This window comes from Hyaena hyaena, unplaced genomic scaffold, assembly GCF_003009895.1.
Source record: "Hyaena hyaena isolate Hyena2069 unplaced genomic scaffold, ASM300989v1 scaffold_453, whole genome shotgun sequence".
Taxonomy (NCBI): Eukaryota; Metazoa; Chordata; class Mammalia; order Carnivora; family Hyaenidae; genus Hyaena; species Hyaena hyaena.
The window spans coordinates 614024-628168 of NW_024081083.1; the positions used below are offsets into that span (position 1 = coordinate 614024).

Sequence of the window (14145 nt, forward strand, 5' to 3'; positions counted from 1 at the left end):
TTTACATTGTGCTTTTACATGGCTGGCCTAAGAGTAAAAGTGCTCTAATATTGAGTTTCATTTTCCTTTGGGATTCAAGCATTTCAGACTAGAGAGAGAGAGAGCAGAAATCCAGCCACAGCGCTCGTAATGAAAACACGGAGTTCCTACACATGCCAGGGCTTCTCACACCAACTGGTCATCCTCACCAGACGCCTGAAAGGTAAGTGCTAGCTTCTCAGTATTTTACAGAAGAGGAAACAGGTCAGAGACTAAGCAACGTCTATGTCCCCCTCAAACTGCGCCCCTGACAAGCTTCTCCTGCACGCCCTTGCCACCCTCTGAGGACTGGGCGTCACCAGCTGGGCTCTACCGCACCCCCTCCTGAGCCTGCCCCGGGCACTCTGATTTGTGACAGGTGTACCTGCTTGTTCCCCACGCCCATCCTCTCCACGCAGCTTTGAACACAGTGACTGTGCTTCACTTATCTCTACACCTCTACAAGAGTGGCTGGCATTTGGTTGGGGCTTAATAAATATGCGACAAAATTAAGGATTAAATAAGTAACTACAGGGGCGCCTGGGTGGCTTAGTCGGTTAAGCGTCCGGCTTTCGCTTAGGTCATGATCTCGCGGTTCGTGTGTTTGAGCCCCGTGCCAGCTCAGAGCCTGGAGCCTATTTCAGAGTCTGTGTCTCCCTCTCTCTCTGACCCTCCCCTGCTCATGCTGTCTCTCTCTCTCTCCTAGAAATAAAAATAAAAATATTAAAAAATAAATAAGTAAGTAACTACAAAACTTCCCAAAGGGTGACTACCTTTGATGCTCATCTGCCTCTCCAGAGAAGACATTAGTGATCGCCCCCTCCTCCTACAAGTTCTTCTGGTTACTTACGAACAAGTCTAGACAATATATTTCAAACTCAAAAATCGGACAGGAGATAAATAGGTAAATAAGTGAAATAAGGGTCTATGATTCTTATCTCCAGATGTTTTTAACTAATTACTCTGGCTAACTTCAATGTTACATACATTGGTCCTCCTCATTGATCCCATAAAATTCCCCATTTATCTAAAATATACCGTCTTGGATGCCTGGGTGGCTCAGTCAGTTAATCGTCCGACTTCAGCTCCGGTCATGATCTCGCGGTTCATGGGTTCAAGCTCCGCTTCGGGCTCTGTGTTGACAGCCCAGAGCCTGGAGCCTGTTTCAGATTCTGTGTTTCCCTCTCTCTCTGATCCTCCCCTGATCTCTCTCTCTCTCTCTCTCTAAGAAGCAAATAAAACATTAAAAAAATTTTTTAAATATACCATCTCTAGATAAAGCGCCTACACTATTTTTTTTTGACAACCTACCTGGTTGGTAATATTTCTAGTCATTAATTTCAGATTCGGGAAGAGGGACTTCAGCCATTTTTCACAGCCCTGCAGAAGTCACGCACATTTCTGCTGAATCAAGCACAAGATAATGCTACAAGATCCACTCAACTGAAACACATCACCTCAGCCACCATACGTTGCTAACTATTAAAACAAAATGGGAATCGGTTTTCCAGTCCATAGTTTACCTAAAAGTCTCTCTTAGGCAGGTTTGACCTTTACATTATGAATTTCGTTTTGCTGTAAGCTCTTACATTTATATTACTGCTTAACATGCGCTCTTCATAGAAACCTCCCCTAACAATTCCTAACTGTATTTATTCATGCTGAGCCGTCTGCTTAACTACTTGCTGAAAATGCAGTACAGCCACCAGAAAAATAATCTTTGCTGTTATTTCAGAACTGTGAAGGTCAGACCAGTTTCACACAAAAGGAAATGAAATGTTTTGTGTCTTCAGGCCGTGCAGTATAATTTCAACTCTTTTCTTGCTGTTTACGATAGTGCCTTCACCTGGTCCTCATTTTACTCACTCTTTTCCCCTGCCCTCTCCCCCACGCCTTTTTAACTGAACAAGGTTATTTCTCATGCCCTACCATCTACAGAAATTATGTAATATGTACAGCGTCAAATATCTAAGTTAAAAACAGCCTTTGTTACCCGAAAGCAAAAATTGCACTCGTGAAACAGTTCCACAAAGTTCCTTAATCAAGTAATTAATCCCTTGGGTAAAATAATTTCTTTCAGTCCCAGTTTTGTGGAGTCCAATGATCTCACAGATCGCCTCCTGTTGGTTTCCAATTAAACCAGCACACAATGGAGATGTAAGCCCAACCCCAATTTAATCGGCTGCTTTCCAACGGAGTCTTACAGCAGAATGGCTAAGCGCTGGGGTTCGGAAAGACCTGGATTTGAAACTTAGTGCTAGTCAGTTATTTGCCATGTAAACCCAGGTGGGCCACCTAACCTCCCAGATGCTGAATTCAACAAAATGAATGCCCACTGTTTTATGATTATTACCCCCTTGCTTACAGAACTGTGGCAAAATAAACCTCGATACGATGGCAGAATTTGCACATCCTTTTGCAAATATGCACTTGGCACTGAAATCAGGTCAGGACCCTCAGAGTATGAGAAGGGAAGTTCTAGAGGACCAGGCAGTGTGTCAGATTTTGTGCCCACACACAGGACTGGCAAGGTAAAGTGCAAAAAGAACACAGCAGGCTTAGATGGGATTGGGACAAGGGCCTCTGAGCTCATATGTGAGGCACAGCAATATGTAAGATCCCGACAATCTACAAAGGTATTTAAGTAGCCTCACAATCATCCACTGGCTTTCAACCACCACTGCCACAATTCAGTTATGTTAGAGATCAGAGCCCAAGGAGGAGGTGGGGTTATAGCTCACTCAAGAAATTCACACACATCCAGTTTACAACTTTCCTATGCATCATCTTATTACGCACGGATATGAGAATGTTCTCCGATATGTGTTTTCCGAGGGCAGTGGGTTGAACGGTGGCCCCCAGAATACGTAGCCACCCAAACCTTGTGGATGTGACGTTATTTGAAAATGAGAGTCTTTGCAGATGTAGTTAAAGGTCTCAAGATGTGATCATGCAGACTGAACAGGTGGGCCCTAAATCCAATGGCAGTGTCATAGTCCCAGATGGAAAAGGAGCCATAGGCATGGTGTGGGAGGCCATGTAAGGAGAGACACAACCACAGCGCCCCCAGAGGCTCAGTCGGGTTTGAAGCCTGACTTGAGTCCTAGAAGGGAATCAAAGTACTCCTTCCTTCAGCAGCTACTTTATGGAAGGGCACATCTGATGGGCATGGCCCAATAATTCAATTTAAGCTGGGGAATAGAGAGGTGTTTCCTGATATGCCGGCCACCTGAATACCCGGGACATGCCCTTGACCTGTGGACAGCCCTCCTAACTCCAGGTCTTACCAGCCAGTGGATCTGGAGCTGTTAACATCTCACCTTGTTCGGGATCGTGTCAGGAGCCACAGCAGCACAGCGTTGTTCGGAGAACACCAGGGTCTTCGGCTGGGAGAGTCCATGCCCAGGGCACCAAGGCAGTACCTCTTCCCTCTTCCGCTTCCTCCCCTGGAGGCAGGTGCCTCTCCTGCTTCTCTGGCACTTTTCCATGGCCTATGACATGCAATAAACATAAATTCAGTTGCCAGTGTTTCTGACTTGAAGTGTCACCATGTCATTAACTCAGTATCTCTCTTCTGGGAGATGACAAGGACAGTGAGTCTCTGTCCTCTGTGACAGAGAAAGCGAGGAACCGCTGCAGGACTTTGCAGATCTCCAGCATGACAGACAGGTCATCAGAGGAGGCGTGAAATCAACAACTTCTTATGTGCCAAGGTAAGAGGTAGGGGCAGGACAGAGCACGTGAGAATACCTAGAGCCATCGGACGACCAGCTCTGGGGAGGGACATGGAGCTACGTAAGGAAAACCTGACATCCGGAAGGAAAAGATCTACCTGATGGAGGACAGTCACCAGAGCTTGGTGAGATGGGGCGTACACACAAAATCAGGTGGCACAGGAATTATCAGGATGACCCCAAGAGAAGTTCTACTGAACCCAGCCCACAACGGGGGCGGTCTTTCATCTGTGAGACCAACAGTGACAATTAATTAAGCCAGCTCACTCTCGAGGCCCTTCCACTATACTTTATCTTCAAAGAAACAGATAGCCCGCTAAAAAAAATGGAATTCCAAGCCCATTCTATTCATCACTGACTGTATATTCAGGCTGTCTGCTCTATTCTTTGCAGCGTCTAATGTTGTTTTGATTTCTCTTAGGGTTTTATTTTTCTCTCCCACTTCTTTTTGAGCTCTACCAGCTCACTATTCATCTCTTGCTGCCCTTTTATCATTTCGTCTTCACGCTTCTTCATCTCTTCTCAATTCTCCCTTTTCAAAGGGCCATGTCTTCTTTTATTCTGCCAAGTGACTCAGTTTTCCCCTCTCCTTTTTCCCCAAAAGCCTTAGTTCTAAGATAATCACTACACAGAAGCCAACATGAGCTATGTAAAGAGATATTCCCAGAAAAAAACGCTAAATTGTATTTAAAAACAATTCTAGAAGAAAATTTAAAACACTATACCAGAAATTCTATACCACAAAGCATATATACGCCACGGTACCAAATATGTCACAGACACAAAAAAAGAAAAAACAAACAAAAAACAAATGAAAGTAGTAGGGAGCTTTTATATATAATTAATGAAATAGGGGCCCCTGGGTGGTTGAGTCAGTTGTGCATCCAACTCTGGAGTTTGGCTCAAGTCATGGGCTCAAGCCCCACCCTGGGCTCCATGCTGGGTGTGGAACCTGCTTAAGAATCTCTTTCTCCCTCTGACCCTTTTCCCCACTTGTATTCTCTCTCTCTGTAAAAGTAAAATAAAATAAAAATAAATAAAATATTAAATAAAACAATAAAAATTTAAAAATTAATGCAGTAAATAGAAAAATAAAATTGTAATTTAAACGTATGAAACACGAGAAGCATCAGTAAAGAGGAGTGACACTAATGAAAAGTCATGAACAGGGAGAACCATGCTGTTAACACTGAGCAAAATCAAATGAGGGGCGCCTGGGTGGCTTTGTCATATGAGCGTCCGACTTTGGCTCAGGTCACGATCTCACAGTTCGTGGGTTTGAGCCCCGAGTTGGGCTCTGTGCTGACATCTAGGAGCCTGGAGCCTGCTTCAGATTCTGTGTCTCCCTCTCTCTCTGCCCCTCCCCTGCTCATGCTGTCTCTCTCTCTCTCTCTCTCTCTCAAAAGAAACAGTAAAAAAAGATCAAATGAAAAAGAGAAAACACTGTACAAATAGTAGAGAGAGTTCCAAAACAGGAATAAACAATGTTGCTGAAAACGGAAACAAAACAAATAAGACAGAAGTTTCCTAAAAGAGAAAAATGAGGGGGGGGGTGGAGTTCCTGGAATGAAAGTTTGAAAAGGTGTATTTTGCTCCTCCAAAACTGATAAAAAACAATCAACCCCAAGATTTTAATTTTTTTAAGGTTTATTTTTGAGAGAGAGAAAGAGACAGAGTGAGTGGGGGACAGGCAGAGAGAAGGAGACACAGAATCCGAAGCAGGCTCCAGGCTCTGAGCTGTCAGCACGCTTAAATTCATGAACTGTGAGGGGCTCGAACTCTTGAACTGTGAGATCATGACCTGACCTGAGGTAACATGCCCAACCGACTGAGCCACCCAGGGGCCACTCAACCCCAAGGTTTTAAAGAGGAACTCAAAAGATACTATGAGCACCAGGTTAAAAAAAAAAAAAATCCACCAAGTCTCCTGGAGGGGAGTGGGGGACAGGGAACTGAGCTCACTTTCCACAGAGCTCCCACTGACAGAAGACAGCGAGGCAGGGCCATAAGGCCCAAGGGCTAAAGGCTGATGGAGAAATTGTCTTCCCCATGGAGCTATTTTTCACAAATAAAGGCAAATAACACAAATCTGGGACTTGAGAGTAACTGGGAAAATGACAGCTGGAGGACTGGCAGAGTAAATTGATTCTACTCGAATTTTAAAACTTGAAATTGTGGTGAACAAAGAGGAATATAAATGCTGAACACACTGAAAAAAAATCTAACCAACATGGAGAGGAAGAAGGAAGGGAAGAACAAAGTATAAGGAATATAAGCACACCGATTTTTCAAATTTTGTGAAATAATCACGGGATATTGTTTGAAGCTGATAAATGGAGCAATGGAGATAATTATAGTTTAGAATATAAAGGGAAACACTTTAAAGATGATACCAAAAAAAAATACGAGGTAAATTGGGCACCTGGGTGGCTCAGTTGGTTAAGCCTCTGATTCTCATGTTTCAGATCAGGTGATAAACTCACAGTTCCTGAGTTCCAGCCCTGCATCGGGCTCTGTGCTGACAGTGCAGAGCCTGCTTGGGATTCTGTCTCCCTCTGTCTCTGCCCCTACTGTGCTCTTTCTCGCTCTCTCACTCTCTCTCTGTCTCAAAAATAAATAAATTAATTAAATAAAAAATAATAATACAACCAGGTAAATTAATGTAATATGCATACCCTATTATTGCATAACAAGACACTTCATTGATTTTAAGTCTCCATAAATCAATCCATAAATTAAGTGTGAGTCCAGAAAAAGAAACCTCATAAAGGAGTATATTTTTTTACACTAAAAAAAAATGAATTTTAAGGTCAAAAGGTAAACGTGCAAGGGTCAACTGTATGATGATGAATGGTAACTAGACTTCTTGCATTGAGCATGTGGTAGTGTACACAAACACTGAATTATTTAAACATTTTTTTTAACATGTATTTATTTTTGAGAGAGACAGAGTGCAAGCAGGGGAGGGGCAGAGAGAGAGGGAGACACAGAATCTGAAGCAGACTCCAGGCTCTGAGCTGTCAGCACAGAGCCCGATGCGGGGCCTGATCTCACACTGTGAGATCAGGATCTGAGCCAAATTCAGATGCTTGACTGAGTGAGCCACGCAGGTGCCCCACACAAATATTGAATTATTATGTTGAACACCTGACACTAGTACAACGTGATACACCTCAATAAATTTTACCTCAATAAAAATTATTCAATCATTAAAAAAATAAACATGCCAGTGTGGGTAACTTACCTAATTTGACATTAAAATATATTACAGGGGCGCCTGGGTGCCTCAGCTGGTTAAACGTTCAATTCTTGATTTCAGCACAGGCCATGATCTCACAGTTGGTGGCATCAAGCACTGCATCAGGCTCTGCACTGGCAGCGTGGAGCCTACTTGAGATTCTCTCTTCCTCTCTCTCTGCCCCTTTCCCACTCACATGCTCTCTCTCATTCTCAAAAAAAAAAGTATACTTTAAAAACTGTAATAATTGTCATAAAATATATTGCAAAGCTATGGAATTAAAAAGCTGAAAAAGTTGAATGGAGTATAGTCTAGTGACATATAGAAATAGATACAGATATGGAATATGGATATGGAATTTGATAAATGATAAAAACTATATATCTGGAGCAAAAGAGAAAGATTTCCATAATAAAAGAGTGGAAACTAGCACCTATCTGGAAATGGATTAGGCTAGATGCCTATCACTCCTATCGATATAAATTCCAAGTAGATAGAAAGATTTTAAAAGTTGTGAATACACAGTCTTTGACTCAGCCACTCCAACTCTAGAAATCTGTTCAATTTTTATATGCACTAATAAGTAATACTTATGTTAGTATGAAATAATTTCTAGGATTTATTTTTATTTATTTTTAATTTTTTGTTTGTTCATGTTTGAAAGAGAGAGACGGAGTGGGGGGGAGGGTCAGAGAGAGAGAGAGAGAGAGGGAGACACAGAATCTGAAGCAGGCTCCAGGCTCAGAGCTGTCAGCACAGAGTCCAACATGGGGCTCAAACCTATGAACTGCGAAATCATGACCTGAGCCAAAGTCAGACGCTTAACCAACTGAGCCATGCAGGTGCCACTCTAGGGTCTATTTTTAAATTAAAAAGGCAAGGTACAAAGTAGTCTGTCCAGTATGTTAAAACTTATACAAAGATATATATGTTTGTGTAAATGCGCATACATACATATATAGAGATTTTATATACATAGGTAGACATAATATGTATACAGTTTACATAGAGAACGGTTCTATTCAGGATATGCAAGAAACCAGTGTTAGACTGATTGCCTCTGGAGAGGAAGTCTGGTGAACTGCTTACCAGGCTGACGAAGACCTCCCTTTTCCTGTAGAAATATCTGTATGATTCGGATTTCCATTACTGGCATCTATTGCTGTTTGAATTAATAAAAGGACACTTAGAAGCTCCAAGTAGCACAGGTACCCAGACAGGTGGGTGCTGGGTTGCACTCAAGTCTCTTGAGAACTTCTACCCAGCTACTTCCGGGCTACAACCCCAGGAACAATGGACTTTCTGTACAAGCTACAGGCAATGTGGACCGAAGTCATAAAACACTCGGTTATTTAGAAAAGATGCGGAAAGTCAGAGTAATCCTATACTGCTCGAACGTATCATTTTCCAAAGAACTAATTCTAGAGTCAGAGGCCTATCTTAATACCAGGTTGTGAAGACAGAAGGATTATATTCATTGCCCGTAGTCTCAAAAACAAAATAGGGTTTCAGAAATTATGGAATCACAGAATTTACTTCAAGTATCAGATCTGGTCTCCTTCACTTGAGCCCCCCACCCCCACCCCCTTACATGAGGCAGATGCTTTGATTTCAAGCCCCAGTTAGAACAAACTGTGAAAAATAATCGGGACATGTGAGGCCCCAAATACAAGAATCACAGCCAAATTCACTCTTGTGTGACCCAGCCTAACCCAAATATTCAGTTTTCCTAACTGGTATACGGATGCTCAATAAAAATAGATCCCAGTCACACAGTAGAGCTTTGCTTCATTCTTGGTGGTAACTCCTTAGAGCATCAGAACTCCACAAGTAAACCTGACCTTAATTCGAGCCAGAAAGCAAGAAAGGCTTTCAGTGTCACTCCCATGAAAATGCCATACCCCTTCATTCATGCCTTTTTGTTCTGCAACCGTTTTTGCAGAAGGCTACATTTTTTTAAATGTTTTATTTATTTCTAGGAGAGAGAGAGAGACAGCGTGAGGGGGGGTGTTAGAGAGAGAGGGAGTCACAGACTGAAACAGGCTCCAGGCTCTGAGCTGGCAGTCAGCACAGAGCCCAACGCGGGGCTCGAACCCACGAACCGCGAGATCATGACCTAAGCGAAAGTCGGACGCTTAACCGACTAAGCCATCCAGGTGCCCCAAGAAGGCTACATTTTTAAGGCATATGATGATGGTGCATTCAAGGTGATGGAAAGCAAATAAAGAAGAGTGCATCAGTGCCATCTGGTGTAGGTTATCTAAGTCTCTTGAGAACTTCTCACAGGTTAGCAACCCATCATTTCCTAAGCAGGCTACATATGATCAGATGATGAAACAATTCTAGGCACAAAAGAGGAAAGAAATACTGATATGTGCTACCACATGGATGAATCTGGAAGATATGACCCTGAGGGCAAGACCCCCTTTTCAAAAAGCCACATATCATGTGATTCCATTTAGATGAAATGTCTGGAGTAGGTGAGCCAATAGAGACTGAAAGTAGAGGCGAGGTTGCCAGAGGCTGGATGGTGAAAGGAAATGGAAAGTGACTGCTTACTGGGGGCAGCACTTCTTTTTAAGGTGATGGAAACGTCCTGGCATTGAGGAGCGGAGTCGGGTGCACAACAATGTGAATATACTTACTTCCACCAAACTGTACGACTTAAAATGTTCAAAATGATTAATTTTTACTACATGAATTTGATCTCAACAATAGATAGAGACACAGATACATAGATACACAGAATTAAACACCTGTATTGCATATAGAGAAAACCTACAAGACGCCCGGGTGGCTCAGTTGGTTAAGTGTTGGACTGAGGCTCAGGTCATGATCTCCTGGTCCATGGGTTCGAGACCCATGTCAGGATCTGTGCTGGCAGCTTAGAGCCTGGAGCCTGCTTCCGATTCTGTGACACACTTTCTCTCTCTGTCCCTTCCCTGCTTGTGTGTTCGCTCATTCGCTCTCTCTCTCTGTCAAAAATAAACATAAAAAAATTAATAGAAAGAGAGAGTCTGCCTATTTTAAGGATTATTTTAAATCAGAGCATAATACATTTCCAATGACAAACTGTCTAGGAGGAAGAACACTTTTAGATCAGCAAATGGAAGTAACACTGCTCTGCATTCATATTCTTTTTGGACCCTAAATGCATTATGTTTATTGAGCATCACACACTGTGTTATTCACTCTAAGTCTATGATAAAAGTATAAAAGATGGAAAGAGATAAATAAAATCTCATTTTCCCCCAGGAGGAGGACACTTCTTTTGTGAATTGACAGGTATACATATGTGCTGTGTCTAAACCAGCAGACAGACTCAGGACCTCAGCTCGCCCAAACAGAAGATTTGAGTTCTTCTGAGATAAAATGCAACTTAAAGTTTATATTTTTAATCAATAACAAGTATACAACAGAGTAATCGAGTTCATTTCCGGTTCTACTTAACTATTCTTTAGTATTTTCCTCCATTAGGGCAAAATCAGAAGCAATAGAATTTTGCCCATTTCCCTTGCTTGCATTTTGGTTAACATCAGATTCGGGGAAACTACCCTTTGCGTCTAATACTCACAATGTGAATAAATGAATATCACGCTTTACAGTCTACACATAGCGGAAAGCAAAATGTTACGGCGCATTGGCATGGGGTTTTTAAATCTTGAGCTAACCAGATGTCTACATGCCAAAAACAATGTAAGATGATTAATATGAAATGTTCATAATACGTCCGCAAGATACAGAACGCAACTTACATTACCAAGGACTCTTTAATAAAGACCAACTTCCTTGCAAATCACTTCTTATATAAAAAGGTCTTTTTAAGCCTTTTTTTAAATTCTTCATTTATTTTTGAGAGAGAGAACCCCAGACAGACCATGAGTGGGGGAGGAAGAGACAGAGAGAGAGACACAGACTCCAAAGCAGGATCCAGGCTCTGAGCTGTCAGCACAGAGCCAAAAGCAGGGCTTAAACTCAGGAACAGTGAGATCATGACCTGAGTCGAAATCAGACGCTTAACTGACAGAGCCACCCAGGAGGAACCCCTAAAAAGCTCTTTTTAAAAGTGGATTATTATCTTAACAGCATGGGAAACATTTTTTTCATTTTAACTACCATTTTATAACTCAATTAATGTTTGTGTCAGCAACTTTATACATTACCTAAAGGAAAACTGAAGGTCGGCCAGCAGATATTATAACAAAAGGAAGCTTGAAAGAATTACGCTTGCTCTCTGACCTTTTTGAGAACCTGCCCCCAGTCTCCTGAGGGTGCCATTTTCTCCCAGATGAAAAGCAACCCACAGGCAGCCTCCTTTCTGGCTCACTTCCATCTCACTTTGAGGAGGACCGAAGTGCCATTCCTTTGAGTAACTTTCTCCCCTCCCTCATGCATGCACATCATCTCTACAAAGCCTAAATCTGATCCGTCCCTTCTTTCCACTTCCTCCTCTTCCTAGCTCATCTCCCCAGAGATTCCCTTTCTTCCATGTCATTTCCCCTCCTCAGTGGTCATCACCTCATCCCCACAGATTGATGGTTTCCTACCCCAGTAAACAAACACATTTAAGCTCCTCCGATCCTAAAGTCAAAACCAAAGACTCTCCTCCTTGGATCTTGCTCCTCCATACAGTTATTCCTTGATCACTTTTCCTCTTAACTGAGCCTCCTCAAAACAAGAGCATGTCTACAAAGTCTCTTCCCTTGTTTCTTCACCCACTTCTATGGTTTTCATCTTTCGTTCATAAAATACCTTTTAAAAGTCTAAAACATAAAAGCTATTCATGATCTCACTTTTTAAGAAAAAGTATTTCAATTAATAAACAGGGACTCCTGGGTGGCTCAGTTGGTTAAGCATCTGACTTTGGCTTCAATCATGATCTCACAGTTCACGTGTTGGGCTCTGTGCTGACAGCTCAGAGCCTGGAGCCTGCTTCAGATTATGTTTTCCCCTCTCTCTGACCCTCCCCCATTCATGTTCCCTCTCTTTCTCTCACTCTGTCTTTCAAAATAAAACCTTAATTTTTTTTTTAATTTAAATTGTTAATCAAAAATTTCCCCTCTCCATCCATGCCTATCTTTGTCAAAGGGCTCTTAGTAAACTCTGCCAGAGCTTCCTGACCTCTGGCCAAATGGCCATCCTTCCATCCTCTGAAGTAAAGATGAGCCATCTCCAGAATGGTGCAGCAACATACAACGTGCTCTTTTGTCCCCCAGGGGCAATTTATAAAGTCTACAGCCAGGAGAGGCAACAAAAGCATGCCATCCTTTCTAACCACTTCAGCTCTCTGTAACCTGAGAACTTACCCATGCTCCAGGTATTTCCATTAGAAAATAGAGGAAATCTACTCCTTAGGGTTCTAACTGTGAAAGAGGGGGTTGTACATGTATGTCATCATCTCTAGTATAGAAAAACGATAGCAGTGACCAGAATGTATCAAGAAGTTTATCACCAAAGACATACTGTTTGACTATCATCATTCTCTAGGTTTTTTCATTAAGTCAAGGAAAACAAAACTCACATGACTAGAGAGCTGAGAAACTAGAGAGGATACTATCTAATAATCACTTTAAAGCATCTTAAATGGAAAACTACAGGACCTTTCTTTGTTGAAGAGTCTCTGACAGAATCTATCCATTGGTATTCTGAAACTTGCATCTGCTATCTTGTAAAAAGAAGCCATTGACTTAGGACCTGCTCAGGAGAAGCGTTTCAGCCAAGAAGCTCCCTAAATATCATACCATTAGACTTCTAACAGGTTTTCATGTTTGTTGGCATTTATAACAGACAACGGCAGAAGTCTGACAACCTCCTTTTATTTCATTCGGTCTCTGTCCCCTGCAGTTTAACTGGGGTAGGTGACTTGATTTGTGGTTCACACCCAGACTAGCCTCATCAGATGGTTGTTTGCTCACCTACTTAGAGCTCTCTTCAGAAAAAGCTTTTTAATTTTTTGCGATGTGGACAGGCTAAAAATTTTCCAGATCTTTGGGTTCTGGTTTCCTTTTACCTTAATAATTTCTTTCTCCGGCTGTCTCTCTCCTTTCACATTTTACTATGAACCATCAGGAGGAACCAAGATGCTCCTCAACACCTCACTTAGAAATATTCTCAGTTACAAATGGCCAACAGACACACGAAACGATGCTCAGCACCCCTCCTCATCGGGGAAATACAAATCAAAACCACAATGAGATACCACCTCACATCCATCAGAATGGCTAAAATCAATAAGTCAGGCAACAATAGATGTTGGTGAGAATGCAGAAATAGAAGATTTGTTTTGCACTGCTGATGGGAAGGCAAACTGATGCAGCCACTCTGGAAAACAGTATGGAAGTTCCTCAAAAAATTGATACTAGAACTACCTTACAACACAGTAATTGTACTACTAGGTATTTATCCAAGGGCTGTAGGTGTGCTGTTTCAAAGGACACATGCACCCCAATGTTTATACCAGCACTATCGACAATAGCCAAAGTATGGAAAGAACCCAAATGTCCATCGATGGATGAATGGATAAAGAAGATGTGGTACATATACAAAGGAGTACTACTCAGCAATCAAAAAGCATGAAATCTCACCATGTGCAACTACATGGATGGAACCAGAGGGTATTATGCTAAGTGAAATTAGTCAGAGAAAGACAAATATCATATGACTTCACTCAGATGAGGACTTTAAGATACAAAACAGATGAACATAAGGGAAGGGAAGCAAAAATAATATAAAAACAGGCAGAGGCACAAAAACATGAGATTCTTAAATACGGAGAATAAGTAGAGGGTTACTGGAGGGGTTGATGGAGGGAGGATGAGCTACATGGGTAAAGGGCATTAAGGAATTTACTCTTTTTTTTTAATTTTAAATGTTTTTTTATTTTTGAGAGTCAGAGATATAGAGACAGTATGAGCAGGGGAGGGTCAGAGAGAGAGGGAGACACAGAATCCGAAGACAGGCTCCAGGCTCTGAGCTGTCAGCACAGAGTCCGACGCGGGGCTCGAACCCACGAACCGCAAGATCATGACCTGAGCCGAAGTCGGACACTTAACTGACTGAGCCACCCAGGCGCCCCAGCAATCTACTCTTGAAATTGTTGTTACACTATAGGCTAACTAACTTGGATGTAAATTTAAAAAATAAATAACAAATAAT

At 42.1% G+C, this 14145-nt stretch overlaps 1 long non-coding RNA gene across 1 annotated transcript; it reads left to right on the forward strand.

The window, feature by feature from the left end:
* The first annotated feature begins 776 nt into the window (after window positions 1–776).
* On the forward strand, window positions 777–1521 carry LOC120246099. The gene is made up of 2 exons (XR_005531969.1): window positions 777–922; window positions 1363–1521. It is a non-coding gene; the product is annotated as an uncharacterized LOC120246099 (long non-coding RNA).
* The last annotated feature ends 12624 nt before the right edge of the window (window positions 1522–14145 follow it).